Genomic DNA, 15,108 nt, shown 5'->3' on the forward strand with positions numbered 1-15,108 from the left:
CTTAGATCTTTTAAGACCTATTCTGTTGTATATCCTGGAGGTTGTCATGATCTCGCTATCGTTGTCTTGGTCGATCCACATCTCTCTCTCTCTCTTGCCTATAGGTTTGTAGTTAAAGGCTAATTTTTGGTCTGGTCTGGGTTCATTCTTTCTATATGGCTGATTTGTGTGCATCTTTCTTATTTATGACCCAAGTCTCACAGCTGTAGAAGAGGGCTGATTTTGAAGTGATGTTGTGCATTCGCAATTTTGTTTGTTGTCATTTGTTTTCCAAAGTGGCACTTAATCGTTCCGTTCATTTTATGATATTTTTGTAGTTTAGTGTGTATGTCTTTCCCTTCATTTGATATTAAATTTCCCAAATAGGTTAAATCAGATATTTGTTCTATTATTTTGTCAACAATAACAATTTTGACTCTTTGTATGTGTTTTCCACATAATCCCATTGATTTTGTTTTGAGGTGAAGTTTTTCATCTCGTACTTGTTACTTATTTTATTCAGTTCATTTGCTGCTATCTGTAATTCATCTTCGGATTTCGCAATTATAACTTGATCATCAGCATATAATATAGTTTGGATTTTATTCCTGTTATTCAACTGTATCCCTTTGTTAATTCTTTATTTCCATTCTTTAATAATTTTATTGATGTAGATTGATGTAGATATTAAATAAATATCTACATCAATAAAATTATTAAAGAATAGAATATTACATCCAGACCTCTGTATATAGGTCTGGAGGCCTCATTTCAAGAAGGATGTAGAGCTGCTGGAACGAGTACAGAGAAGGGCAACAAGATTAGTGAATGAAACAAAGGGTTGCTCTTACAAAGAAAGGCTAAAGGTTTGCAAGTTACAGTGTCTGGAGACTAGGCACAGGCGAGGTGATCTGATAGAGGTGTACAAGGCCTTGAATGGTTTGAGCATGCTCTCGGGATTCTTCCTCTTGCTCAGAATAATCACTTGAGAGGGTATAAATTCAAATTGAGGAAAGACAGATGTAGGATAGATGTACGGAAATTAGCCTTTAGCCAGCGGGTAGTTGGTTAGTGTAACAGACTTCCATCACTTGTTGTGGAAGTTGATAGCCTAAACAAATTTAAAGCTCAGCTGGACAGGTATTTCGAACGAACGGAGGGGTGAAATGGGAGTGGTGTGTTTTTTTTTTTTTTTTGGCTGATGTTGAATAAGCTTACTTTCTTGCATCATATGCCTCTACTAATGCTAATGCTAAATTTGGTGATAGTCCACATCCTTGTTTGACTCCTTTATTGGTGTTAATTAGGTCTGATAGTTGGCCATTAGAATATTTTATGCAGACTTTTGAGTTTTTATATAGGCTTTGCATTGCTTTCCGGAGTTGGGTCGGGATATTTTCTTCGTGTAGAATCTGCCAAAGTTTTTCCCAGTTTACATTGTCATATGCTTTTTCATGATCAATAAACAGCAGAAATGTTGGTAGGTTGAACTCTATTCTTTTCTCAAAAATTTGTTGTAATGAGAAAATGGCATCTATTTTGCTTCTCCCTTTTCTGAACCTGCATTGTTCTTCTTCTAAGAATAGTTCACTGTATTTATTAAGTTTATTCTTTAGTATATTAGAGTATAGCTGTGAAGCAGTTTTTCCCAATCTTTGGATATCTGTTGCTTATGCCATATGATGTTAAATTATTTTAGTAGTGTGTTTTTTAATAAGGTGTCACCATATTTAAATAGTTCTACATTCAAATTGTCTATGCCTGGGCTTTTTTGGTTTTTTGATTTTGATCATTTAAATTTATTAATCCTATAAATTTTTATTGTCAATCAATTAAATTGACTTTAAATGGAAATCATTCCCCAAAACTTTGGTCCTTGAGGTTGTCACAGACATTCTCTCAGATATGCCAGACAAGCTGTACTTGCTATCTGGGAGTCTAAAACGCTGATGGAACTGATATTCGGGTGACACTCAAGTCAAGTGGACCCAATTTCGGCGAAGTCCGGACGGTCTGTGACAGCCAAATCCTCTGCTTATGGTGGGACTGTTAGTAATCCTGGGTATAACCTCCATGCACAAGTACATGGTGGGTGACCACCCAGGTGTGAACCAACATAAGCAGGGGTCGAGGTGTGGCGCCCATACCACATGGAGGAACGCCGCCCCTCTATGTTACCAGGCAGTACTAGGTGGTAGATGACTCTCATCAACCGCTGAAATACCACCACTTTGCTTATTGGAGGCTTGAAATGGTGGAACCCATGTTTAGTCTCTAGAGCTAAGTTCCGGTCAACCTTTCCCTGTCTCTTCCATCATGCAGTATGATTGATGACTTTTGAGGTTATGATGAACGTCGTGGCGAGATCCAATATTCCTTACATTTCGAGGGTACAGCTCTAAAACGGTGTTCGCAGGCCGGCCGCTAGTTAGTACACCGGACTGAACCTATTGGTAACTCTCTAGGAAGCTTCCGGATCAGCTAGTGTATAATCTTGCTGCCTCTACTCTGCCAGATGGTGACTGGAGGGAGTCCGAGTAGTGTGTATGCGGGGAGCATTGTCGAGGCCACGTTATGTCAAGGATCTGGGTATATTCTTACCACATGTACGCCATATCCAAAAATTTCATTACTTCATACAGCATGTCCCACCTACTTTTTCTTACTATTGAATACACCATGAATTGTCAAACTAATAGAGCAAGCTTATATGCGAAAAGATCTAAACCTCCCAAGGACTTCCTAATTCATTTCACAAATATACGTGGTCTCAATTCTAATCTCAACGATGTCCATTTCCACTTGCAGGCTGCCAAACCCCATGTACTTTTTCTGACAGAATCTCAGATATCGGTTGATTCATCTACTGCTCATCTCAGATGCCCAAATTATTCGCTGTATGATTCCTTTCGCCTCAAAGGTGGTACTTGTGCATATGTCCGTTCTGATATTCCCTGTCAGAGACTTGGCAATTTGGAATCTCCTCTCTTTGATCTTCTCTGGTTTAAAATCTCTCTACCTCATTGTGTCAAATTCATCTGTTGTCTCTACTGTTCTCCCAACTCCACTAATCACTTGGAGCTCTTTGACTTCCTCTCTTTGCAACTTGACTTTCTCCAGTCCAACTTTCCTAACAGTGAAGTAATTTTCCTTGGTGATTCTAATGTTCACAACTCCAGCTAGCTTCCGTTTTCTAGTCACACCGACCCAGCAGGTCGAGATGCGGAGGCTTTTGCAATTACTAATGACCTAGCACAGATTGTTCAGATGACCTAGCACAGATTGTTCATTTACCTACAAGAATACTGGACAATCCTAATCATACAGCCAATACGCTTGATCTTTTTCTCACAGACAACCCTTCTAAGTACACGGTCGAAGTGATAGGTCCTTTAGACACTTCAGATCATAACTTGGTGATTGTCTCTTCTCCAATGGAACCTTTATCTCATGGCTATTCCCAACCACGTGTTGTTTGGCATTACAAGAATGCAAAATGGGATGACCTGCGAGACTTCTTTTCTTCTTTTCCTTGGTCGGATTACTGTTTCAAAACTTCTGATGTCAACGTTTGCTCAGATCGTGTCAGTGAAATTATTCTTGCAGGAATGGAATCCTTTATCCCACACTCCACTTTAAAATCTCGTCCTTTATCTAAACCTTGGTTTTCCAAAAAAATGTGCTAAGGCTGTCCAAGAGAAGAATGTTGCATATCGTAATTGGCTTGTTTCTAATTGTTCAGTTTCATTTTCTGCCTACACCAAAGCTCGCAACAGTTGTAAAGCAGTTATTAACCAGTCTAAACTAGAGTTTGAACAGGCTAAGAGTAGAAAACTTGCTTATTGCCCTAATGGTAGCCGAGCATTCTGGTCTCTTGCCAAAGCTATTGGCCGCAACTTTTGCCCATATTTGCCCCCACCTCTGTCCAAACCAGATGGTTCTGTTGCCACTTCAGCCAAGGATAAAGCTGACCTGCTGGCATCCCATTTTTCTTCCAGCTCATGTATTACTGATCTTGGTAAAACACCTCCCACCATTCCCAACACACTCCATTCAATGCCTCCTGTGGTCTTCCGTCAAAAGGATATCAGAAGGATTTTGATGAATCTTGATGCTAAGAAAGCTCCAGGTCCTGATGGTATTTCTCCACTTGTTCTCAAAACCTGTGCTCCTGAACTTACTCCTATTCTTTGCCACCTTTTTTCACTTTCTTATTCCAAAGGTGTTTTTCCTTCTGCTTGGAAATTTGCTCATATCCAGCCAGTTCCTAAAAAGGGTGACAAATCCCTCCCATCCAATTATCGTCCCATTGCAATTACTTCTACTCTTTCTAAAGTAATGGAGAAATCAATTAACCGCCAACTCTTAAACTACCTAGAAACCTTACGTCTGATCAACGATCACCAGTATGGATTCCGTCAGTGTCGATCCACTGGAGATATTCTGGCTTATGTTACCCATTTATGGACTAATTCAGTGGAAAGGTTCGGTGAAACACAAGTAGTTGCTCTTGACATCTCAAAGGCTTTTGATCGTGTTTGGCATAAACGTCTTCTAAACAAGCTTCCATCTTATGGTTTGCCAACTGTTTTTAGTAATTGGTTATCCAGTTTTCTCTCTGATCGCTCACTGAGGGTGATGGTAGATGGCTCTCTGTCTTCTAACTTCTCCATTAATGCCGGTGTATCCCAAGGTTCAGTTCTTTCCCCCACTCTTTTCCTCTTGTATATCAATGACCTTCTTCCATTGACTGGAAATCCTATCCATAGTTTTGCCGATGATAGCACATTGCATTCCACTTTCCATTTTGAGAAACCTTGTCCTGCTCAATCAGCTTCAACTTCTCGAAAATCTGCTACCAATTCCTTAAATGCTGATCTTCAGGTAATTCGCCAGTGAGGCAAAGACAACTTAGTCTTGTTCTAAAACTCAGTCTTGTCTTATATCTCGCAAAAAGGATTCTTCTACTCCTATGCTTATGTTTAGTGACACTCCGATTTCTAGGCAAAATGATATATCTCTTTTGGGGATTACCCTGACTTCTAATCTCTCTTGGCACAAGCACATTACAAATATTGCTTCCTCTGCATCTAAAAAACTTGGTTTTCTCTTTCGCTCTCGGCATTACTTTTCTTCCAAACAGCTTCTCACTCTGTATAAATCGCAAATTCGTCCTGCCATGGAATATTGTTCCCATATCTGGGGTGGTGCCCCGAAAACCTCTCTCCGGCTTCTTGATTCCATTCAGAAGAGGGCAGTTAGGTTAATTAATGATTCATCTCTAACAGAGTCTCTCCACTCGCTTTCTCATAGACGCACTGTTTCTGCTACATGCCTCTTCTACAGATACTTCCATGGGCACTGTTCTTCTGAATTGGCTTCTATAATTCCTGCTCTCTCTTTCAAAACAGTCCGAACACGTGCCGCCACCAGCCAACGTCCATTTACTGTCCAACTTCAAACCCACAGAACCAACTTTTCATCTTCCTCATTTATTCATTCAACTGCCGTTTTCTGGAACAACCTTCCTTCATACGTATTTCTTGAAAATTACAATCTACAGAAGTTCAAGTCCAGTGTCAACAAATATCTTCTTTCGTCTTCTTAACCTCAAACCCAAGCACGGTACTAAGTACTATAGGTTCTAATACCTCTCGTGTTTGGGGTTCTCATAAAAAAAAAAAAAAAAAAAAAAACCAGAGCAGAAAAGCAACGGGCACAAAGTTGCGGGAGTGCTGTAGCTTGGAGGGAGAACTAAAGAGGGCAATTCTCCACTGCATCACAGTCTAAAAAAATGTGCAACTTGTGAACTTTATGTGGACTTTTTTGGAACATGATCTAGCCAAGGAGAACGTCTTTGTGTGTGTGTGTGTGTGTGTGTGTGTGTGTGTGTGTGTGTGTGTGTGTGTGTGTGTGTGTGTGTGTGTGTTAAGTGCAGAGAGTGTGAAAGAATTAGGTACCAACTAAGCATCCTGGTGGGCATCTACGAGAGTTCGAGGAATAGGGTAGATGTCCTTGAAGGAATTAAAATGGGGACCCATCAAGCTCACTTATACATCAGGCAACGCAGCGGCAGTCTTCAAGGCAGAATGCACTGGTCCAACACAAACTAGTTATTGTCGGTGACTGAATTGTCAGGGGAATGGGAAATATATTATGCAAAAAAGGATAGGGGGAATATCAGCAGGGTATCTCTCTCAGGGGGCAAATATTGATGACACTGTAGAGCAGATATCATCTTTTAAGGGCATTAAAGGTGATACTGTTGTAATGTTGGCACAAATGACATTAAGAGTAGAAGATCTGCAAACTTCTCAAATAGGCCTCTGAGGTTGGGTATATTCATATTACGTTCTTAGCGTTTTTTCACCAACCTTTCATGGAGTAGAATAAAATGAAAATAAAATAAAACAAAATAAAACAAATCTTGATAACTATTTACAATAACCTGTATTTACAAAATTAATATACGTATTGCAAGATGTGATGCCTACCATTACTCTGCTGATATTTAAAGGTGTACTGAATAATAGAGAGTACTGCTGAAGAAGAAGGCTGAAGCCTTTGAAAGCTATGGGATTTTATCGCTTTTAACTTAGTATATTTTAATGCATTTTAATCTTGTGTTTTAATCTTTTAATATTGTAATACGTATATTAATTTTGTAAATACAGGTTATTGTAAATAGTTATCAAGATTTGTTTTATTTTGTTTTATTTTATTTTCATTTTATTCTACTCCATGAAAGGTTGGTGAAAAAACGCTAAGAACGTAATATGATCTGCAAACTTACTGAACAAGTACAGGTCAATGTTGAAAAAAAAAATTTGTGAGTTAGAGTTGAAATTGAAAGTGTCTGCAATTCTGCCCACACAGAATTGTAGAAGATAAGAGGGAGTATATGAAGAGAGCCTTGTTAATCAATTTGGCTCGGAGAGATTATACAAGGCTCGTGGGGTAGAATTTTTCTCAGTGTGGTCTGTACTTGTTAATAGGAAAGATTGTTTTTACAGGGATACACTTAAATAGAAAAGGCCCTAGAATATTTGCTGATGCTATCAAGGCAGTGTTAGGTGTGTCGGAAAACTGTTAGCTTGGTGGGATTCAAAGACTAATAGATTAACAGTGGCCGCACGCAGAGGTGAAAGTGATTCTTGCACTGCTCTATTGGAATGAGTGGCAGCCTGGCGAGCAAGTTGCTAGATATTTCAAGAACTGCTTGTATACTTGTATGTAGACCAATGCTAAGAGTATAGTAAATAAATTTGAAGTGCTGGTCAACACGTCAAAGATGGATACTGTTGGGATATCAGAGATGTGATGTCACACAGATATAAGTAATGCAGTATTAGAATATGGAGAGACAATGTTTTATAGGCCTAATGATTCTGATGAGTAAAATGAACAACTGTGCAGAGAAATAGAGGCGCCTCTGTTGCCAAGTGGGCAGGAGCTGCAGTGCGTAGCACACTCTTCTTGATTAGACTAGGGTTCGAGCCTGTGACCACCAAATACGGAGGATGCAGAATGCTCAGGGAATGACCACCGCATATCCCCAGAGCAATATGGCCTTAGTTGCTAATATTCCTGAAAAACCTAAATAACAATAATAATAACAACAGAGAAATAGAGTAGGCCAGTAAATTAGATTATCTTATAATATATAAGAGATTTTAACTTCTCAGATATAGACAGGAACTTGTGGGTTGGTCACTAAAAGATGTTTGTGGATTTATTGGATGGTTGTTTTCTATAGCAGCATGTTTGAGAGGCAGCCGGAGGGAGTAATACTCTTGATTTGATTATCAGCAGTGATTATTCATGCATGTTCCCTTTATCTGCAAATTCTGAATTTGCAGATAAAGGAACCACTAGTTGGCAGTGATCACAGTATAAATGTGGGATATACTTAAAGGTGTAACTACAGGAGTAAAGTTTTCTCTTTCCTGTTAACAAATACATACCACGCTGAGAAAAATTCTACCCCAAGAACCTTGCACAAAATCTCCGGGCCAAACTGATTGATAAGGCTCTCATCATATACTCCCTTCTTTCATGTCTGGCAAGAATTGCACACACTCAATTTCAACCCTACCATCAGGGGTGAAGTGTTTTTGCTTTGGTAAAGATGACTACAGTGGTCTCAGACAGTTTTTAAATTATGTACGGTGGGACCAACTGATGATGTTACCAACAGCAAATTCTAAATTAAAAGCATTCAAGGAATCAATCTTGGAAGATACGAGGTTTTTCATATCATCTGAGACAGTGTCCAAGGTTAGGCCTAAATGGATGTCAGATGAACTACTCAGACTTGTGGCAGAGAATTAAAACACATGGGACTCATAAATTATCAGCAGACGCAGATGCCTACAGTAGATAGAAGATAGTCTGTAATCAAGTCACAAAGGACGTTAAGCAAGCAAAGGCAGATTATGAGAAATTTTTGGCAAGGGATGCAAAGAAAAAGAGTAAAGACTTCTTTACTTACGTAAACTCCGTAAGTTAGGGGATGAATCAAATTGGTCCACTTGACATTGACAGTTCAATTGTCGATGAACCTGCTGAGGTAGCTGACAAACTGAATGAATATTTTGAATCTACGTTCACACATGAGGAATTCTGTAGGGAAATGGAGGATACAAGCTTATTAAGCTCTAACAGGGAGCTAAACAATTTTGTAATATCTGAGAGCAAAGTGGAGGAGAAATTGTTGAAATTGAATGTAAAAAAGGCACCGGGGATGGATGGGATCTATCAAATTATGTTAAAGGAGGTGGCAAAAGAAGTAAGCAAACTCTTGGCCATAATAATGAAAGGATCCTTGGACTGAGGGGAGGATGTGCAAATATATTACCAATTCACAAAGGGGATCAAAAATGACATGAGTAATTACATAACTGTTAGTTTAATTTCTGTTCTGGGGAAACTAATGGAGTCACTGGTTAAAGAAGCATTGCAGGATCATCTAGACAAGGCTGCAATAATAATTTAGACAGAGAATGGGTTCGTCAAGCAGTAGTCATGTCTGACTAATTTTATTGGATAGTATGTTGTGGTCACAAAGGAACTGGATGTAAAATATTAGTTTAATATCACGTATTTGGATTTCAGCAAAGCTTTTGATACTTGCACATGGAACAGTACAAATTGGAGCAGTATTGCATTAAGGGCAATTTCCTACAATGGATAAAGGGGGTGCGCAGTGGTAATCAATGGACACTTCTCTTCGTGGATTAATGTTATTAATAGGATCCCTCAGGGTGTGGTGTTCGTCCATTTGTTGTTTTGTAAAGCATTAGTATTGGTATATAAGGCAAGAAAGCAAGCTTATGCAGCATCAGCCAAAAAAATTAAAGTAATATTAATAAATAAAAAATAACCACTTCCACTTCACCCCTCTGTTCGTTCGAAATACCTGTCCAGCCGAGCCTTAAACTTATTTAGGCTATCAACTTAGACGACAAGGGATGGACGTCTGTTCCACCTACCAACCACCCGCTGGCTAAAGGCAAATTTCCGCACATCTATCCTACATCTGTCTTTCCTCAATTTGAATTTATGCCCTCTCAGGTGATTATTCTGAGCAAGAGGAAGAATCCCATCAGCATTGAGCATGCTCAAACCATTCAAGGCTTTATACACCTCTATCAGATCACCTCGCTGCTACCTAGTCGACAGACACTGTAATTCGCAAAACTTAAGCCTTTCTTCGTAAGAGCACCCCTTTGTTCCATTCACTAATCTTGTTGCCCTTCTCTGTACTTGTTCCAGCAGTTCTACATCCTTCTTGAAATGAGGTCTCCAGGCCTGTATACAGGTGTGGCCTGACCATTGCCTTATACAAGGGAATAATCACCTCCTTATCCCTGCTAGAAAAATTCCTATATATTATTGACAATACACCATGAGCTACGCTTGCAGTTTGTCTGCACTGCTCAGAGAACTTCATATCTGCCTGCACAACCACCCCCAGATCCCTTTCATTCTCTACCACTGTCAGTGTAGTACCACAGAGTTGATACGTTGCTCTGGGGTTGCTGTTTCCCATATGTAGTACTTTACATTTGTCAATGTTAAACTTCATTTGCCACCTCTCAGCCCATCTGCTCAACCTTTCCAGATCCTGTTGCAGCAGCATAGTGTCAGTAGTGTCCTTGACAACCCTGCCAACCTTCATATCGTCTGCAAACTTGGACATTAAGCTTGATATACCATCATCAATATCATTTATAAATACAGAAAACAATAAAGGACCCAATACTGAACCCTGAGAGACTCCACTAATAACATTAGTCCACGATGAGCAGTGTCCATTGATTACCACTCTCTGTCTTCTCCCCCTCAACCACCCCCTTTATCCTTAGCAGCAATTTGCCTCCAATGCCACACTGCTCCAATTTGTGCAGCAGTCTTCCATGTGCAACAGTATCAAAAGCCTTTCTAAGATCCAAGTATATAATATCAAAGTTATTCCTGCATCCAGTTCTTTTGTGACTGCATCATAGTATCCAATCAAAATGGTCAGGCAAGACTTCCCCTTAACAAAACCATCCTGTGTCTGAGCTATAACTGAAGTCTTGTCTAGATGATCCTGCAGTGCTTCTTTAACCAGTGCCTCCATTAATTTTCCGAGAACAGAAGTTAAACTCACAGGTCTATAATTACTTGTGTCAGCCTTTGATCCTCCTTTGTGAATTGGCATCACATTTGCACAATCTCCAGTCCATGGGTACCTCCCCTGAGTCCAAGGAAGCTCTCATAATTATGGCTAAGGGTTTGCTTACTTCCATTGCTAGGCGCCTCCGTAGCCAGGTGGGAAGGAGCAGCAGTGCGTAGCACACGCTTCTTGATTAGACCGGGGTTCGAGCCCGTCACCACCAAATACGGAGGATGCGGAAAGGTCATTCAGGGAATGACCACCGCATATCCCGGAGCAATATGGCCTTAGTTGCTAATGCTCCTAAAAACCAAATAACAACAACAACAACAACTTCCATTGCTGCCTCCTTTAATATAACTGTATAGATTCCATCCACCCCAGGTGCCTTTCTTGTGTTTGTTTATCTACAACAATTTCTCCTCCACTTTACTCTCAGTTATTACAAGATTCTCTAGCTTACTGCCAGAGTTGAATACACCTCTGGCATTCCCCTTGCTGAATAACTCCTCATGTGTGAATGTCGATGCAAAATATTCATTTAGTTTGTTAGCTACCTGAGCAGGATCATCAACAGTTGACCCATCGATATCAAGTGGACCAATCTGATTCATCCCCTTCCTTCTAGAGTTTACATAAGTAAAGAACTCTATGCTGATTTTCTTCGCATCTTTTGCCAAGGATTTCTCGTAATCTGCCTTCGCATGCCTAACCTCCTTTGTAACTTGGTTACAGATCAACTTGTATCTATCATAGGCTTCTGTGTCACGTGTTAATTTGTATGTATCCCATGCATTTTTCTTCTATGCCATATGTCTCATTAGTTCATCTGACATCCATTTAGGCCTAAACATTGAACAATATTTCTTAGTTGGTATGTAAAGCCTAGTAGCTTCCAAGATAAGTTCTTTGAATGCTTCCCATTTTGAATTTGCTGTTGGTAACATCATCAGTTGATCCCACTGTATAGAATTTAAATACTGTCTCAGTCCACCGTAGTCGCCTTACGAAAACAATACCCCTTCCCTTTATCCCTAATGGTAGTTACCTCTTTGAGTAAATCCCACTTCAGAACACTGTGATCACTGCCACCTAGTGGTTCATTTATCTGCAGATTCTTAATACATGAAGAATCACTACTGATAATCAAATCAAGAGTATTACTCCCTCTAGTTGCCTCCCGAACATGCTGATGTAGAAAACAATCATCCTATAAATCCACAAAAGCCTTGCTAGTGTGTGAGTGACCAGCCCCCAAATTCCAGTCAATATCTGGGAAATTAAAATCCCCCATAATAAGACTCTCTGATTTACTGGCCCACTCTATTTCTCTGTACAGTTTCTTATTATACTCATCAGAGTCATTAGGCCTATAGCACACTCCTACTCTCAATTTTGATCTCCCAATGCTTATGTCACACCAAACTGACTCGACACTGCACTGTCCAGCGATGTCGACTGGCTTCACTTCCTTGGATTTTGTGTTTCTTAACTAATAGCATAACCCCTCCTCCCTTCCTATCCTGTCTATCCTTTCTGTAGACATTGTACTCCCCAAATTCCAGTTCTGCATTCCTTATATCTGTGTGACACCACGTCTCTGAAATCCCAACCATATCCGCCTTTGATGTTTTGAGCAATACCTCAAATTCATCAAATTTATTTACTAGACTCCTAGCATTGGTGTACATGCAAGTATACATGCACCTGCTCTTCCTCTTAGCCACCCTAACACAACCCATGTGTTTACTTGTACCCCAATGATTCCCAGCAGTCTCTGAAATATCCTGCATCTTTTTTTCCAGACTGCTGCTCATTCCAATAGAAGCAGTGCAAGAATCACTTTCTCCTCTGCCAGTTGCTACTGTTAATCTATTAGTCCTTATACTTAATTACTTAATAGTTAATCTATTAGCTTATACAGCATCAGCCAAAAAAAAAAAAAGATTAAAAGGAAAAAAAAACCCTGTTTGCTTCAAATTTTTGTCTAGTTCTGCCTTGAATGTATTTAAGCTGTCCACTTCTGCAATGTTTGTTCCAGAAATCAACCACCCACTTTCTAAAGGCAAGTTTCCATACACTATTCTACAGCTTCATTCCTCAATTTGAATTTATATCCCTCTCAGGCTATTAATCTGGGCTAGAGGTAGAATCCCATCAGCATTGAGCTTGCTCAAACCATTCAATGCCTTATACACCTCAATCAGATCACCTCGCAGATGCCTAGTATCAAGACACTGTAAGTTGCATAACTTAAGCTTTTCTTTGTAACAGCAACCCTTTGTTCCATTTTCTAATCTTTTTTACCTTCTCTGTACTCGTTCCAGCAGCTCTACATCCTTCCTAAAATGAGGCTCCAGACCTGTATACAGTACTCAAGGTGTGGTCTAACCTTGCATTATTTTATTATTTTTTTTTTATTTATTTTTTTATTTTTTTATGAAAGCCCCGGACATGAGAGGTATTACAACCTATAGTCCCTAGTACCGTGCTTGGGTTGGAGATTGAGAAGATGAAAGAAGATATTTGTTGACATTAGACTTGAACTTCTGTAGACTGTAATTTTCAGGAAATATGTATGAAGAAAGGTTGTTCCAGAAAATGGCAGTTGAAAGAATAAACAAGAAAGATGAAAAGTTGATTCTGTGAGTTTGAAGTCGGACAGTAAATGGTCAATGGTTGGTGGTGGCATGTGTTCGGACCGTTTTGAAAGAGAGATGGTGGAAATTATAGAAGCCAGTTCAGAAGAACAGTGCTCACGGAAGTATCTGTACAAAAGGCATGCAGAAGAAACAGTATGTTTATGAGACAAGAGTGGAGAGACTCTGTTAGACATGAGTCATTAATTAACGTAACTGCCATCTTCTGAATGGAATTCAGAAGCCTAAGACAGGTTTTGGAGGCACCGCCCCAGATGTTGAAACAATATTCCATGGTCGTGCGAAAGACAAAATCAAGTTTTTTAGATGCAGAGGAAATAATATTTGTAATGTACTTGTGTCAAGAGAGACTAGAAGTCAGGGTAATCCCCAAAAAAAAAGATATATCATCTTGCCTGGAAATCTGAGTGTCACCAAACATAAGCAGTGGATGACTGAATCCTGGCGATCGTTCATCAGACAGACAGGTTCTAGGTAATTTAAGAGTTGGCATTTAATTAAACTCTCCATTACTTTAGAAAGAGTAGAAGTAATTGCAATGGGATGATAATTGGATGGGAGGGATTTTTCACCCTTTTTTAGAAACTGGCTGGATATGAGCAAATTGCCAAGCAGGCTGAAAAACAGCTTTGAAATAAGAAAGTTTAAAAGGTGGCAAAGAACAGGAGTAAGTTCGGGAGCAGACGTTTTTGAGAACAAGTGGAAAAATATCATCAGGACCTGGACCTTTCTTAGCAGCAAGATTCGTCAAAATCCTTCTGACATCCTTTTGACGGAAGACCGCAGGAGGAATTGAATGGAGCATGTTGGGGATGGTGGGAGGTGTTTTACAAAGATCATTAATACATGATTTTGAAGAAAAATGGAATGCAAGCAGGTGAGCTTTATCCTTGGCTGAAGTGACAATAGAACCATCTGGTTTTGACAGAGGTGGGAGCAGAGATGGGCAAAAGTTGCAGCCAATAGCTTTGGCAAGAGACTAGAATGCACAGCTACCATTAGAGGAAGAAGCAAGTTTTCTACACTTAGCACGTTCAAAATCTAGCTTGGACTGATTAATAACTGCTTTAAAATTGTTCCGAGCTTGGGTGTAGGCAGGAAATGAAACTGAAGAATTGGAAACAAGCCAATTACGATATGCAACGTTCTTCTTTTGAACAGCCTTGGCACATTTATTGGAAAACCAAGGTTTCAGAGAAAGGACGAGGTTTTAAAGTGGAGTGTGGGATAATGAATTCCATTCCTAGAAGAATAATTTCACTGACATGATCTGGGCAAACGTTGACATCGCAAGTTTTGAAACAGTAATCCGACCAAGGAAAAGAAGAAAAGAAATCTCTCAGTTCATCCCATTTTGCATTCTTGTAATGCAAAACAATATGAGGTTGGGAATAGCCAAGAGATAAAGGCTCCATTTAAGAAGAGACAATCACCAAGTTGTGATCTGAGGTGCCTAAAGGACCACTCACTTTGACTGTGTACTTAGAAGGGTTATTTGTGAGAAAAAGATCAAGCATGTTGGCTGTATGGTTAGAATTTTCCCCTATTCTTGTAGGTAAATGAACAATCTGTGCTAGGTCATAGTAATTGCAAAAGCCTCAGCATCTCGACCTGCTGGGTCGGTGTGACTAGAAAACGGAAGCCAGCTGGAGTTGTGAAAATTGAAATCACCAAGGAAAATTACCTTGCTGTTAGGAAAGATGGACTGGAGAAAGTCAAGTTGCAATGAGAGGTAGTGAAAGAACTCTGAATGATTAAAGTAGTTGGGAAAACAGTAGAGACAACAGATGAATTTGACAGAATGAGGTA

The 15,108-nt window shown here is 39.6% G+C and overlaps 1 protein-coding gene across 2 annotated transcripts in view; it reads left to right on the forward strand.

The window, feature by feature from the left end:
- Positions 1 to 15,108, forward strand: part of Gpo1 (glycerophosphate oxidase 1) — a 428,577-nt gene that overhangs the window by 397,221 nt on the left and 16,248 nt on the right. The gene's annotated exons all lie outside the window — the stretch shown is intronic.

Source organism: Mastigoproctus giganteus, chromosome 13 (assembly GCF_048544385.1).
Source record: "Mastigoproctus giganteus isolate SK-2022 chromosome 13, ASM4854438v1, whole genome shotgun sequence".
Classification (NCBI taxonomy): domain Eukaryota; kingdom Metazoa; phylum Arthropoda; class Arachnida; order Uropygi; family Thelyphonidae; genus Mastigoproctus; species Mastigoproctus giganteus.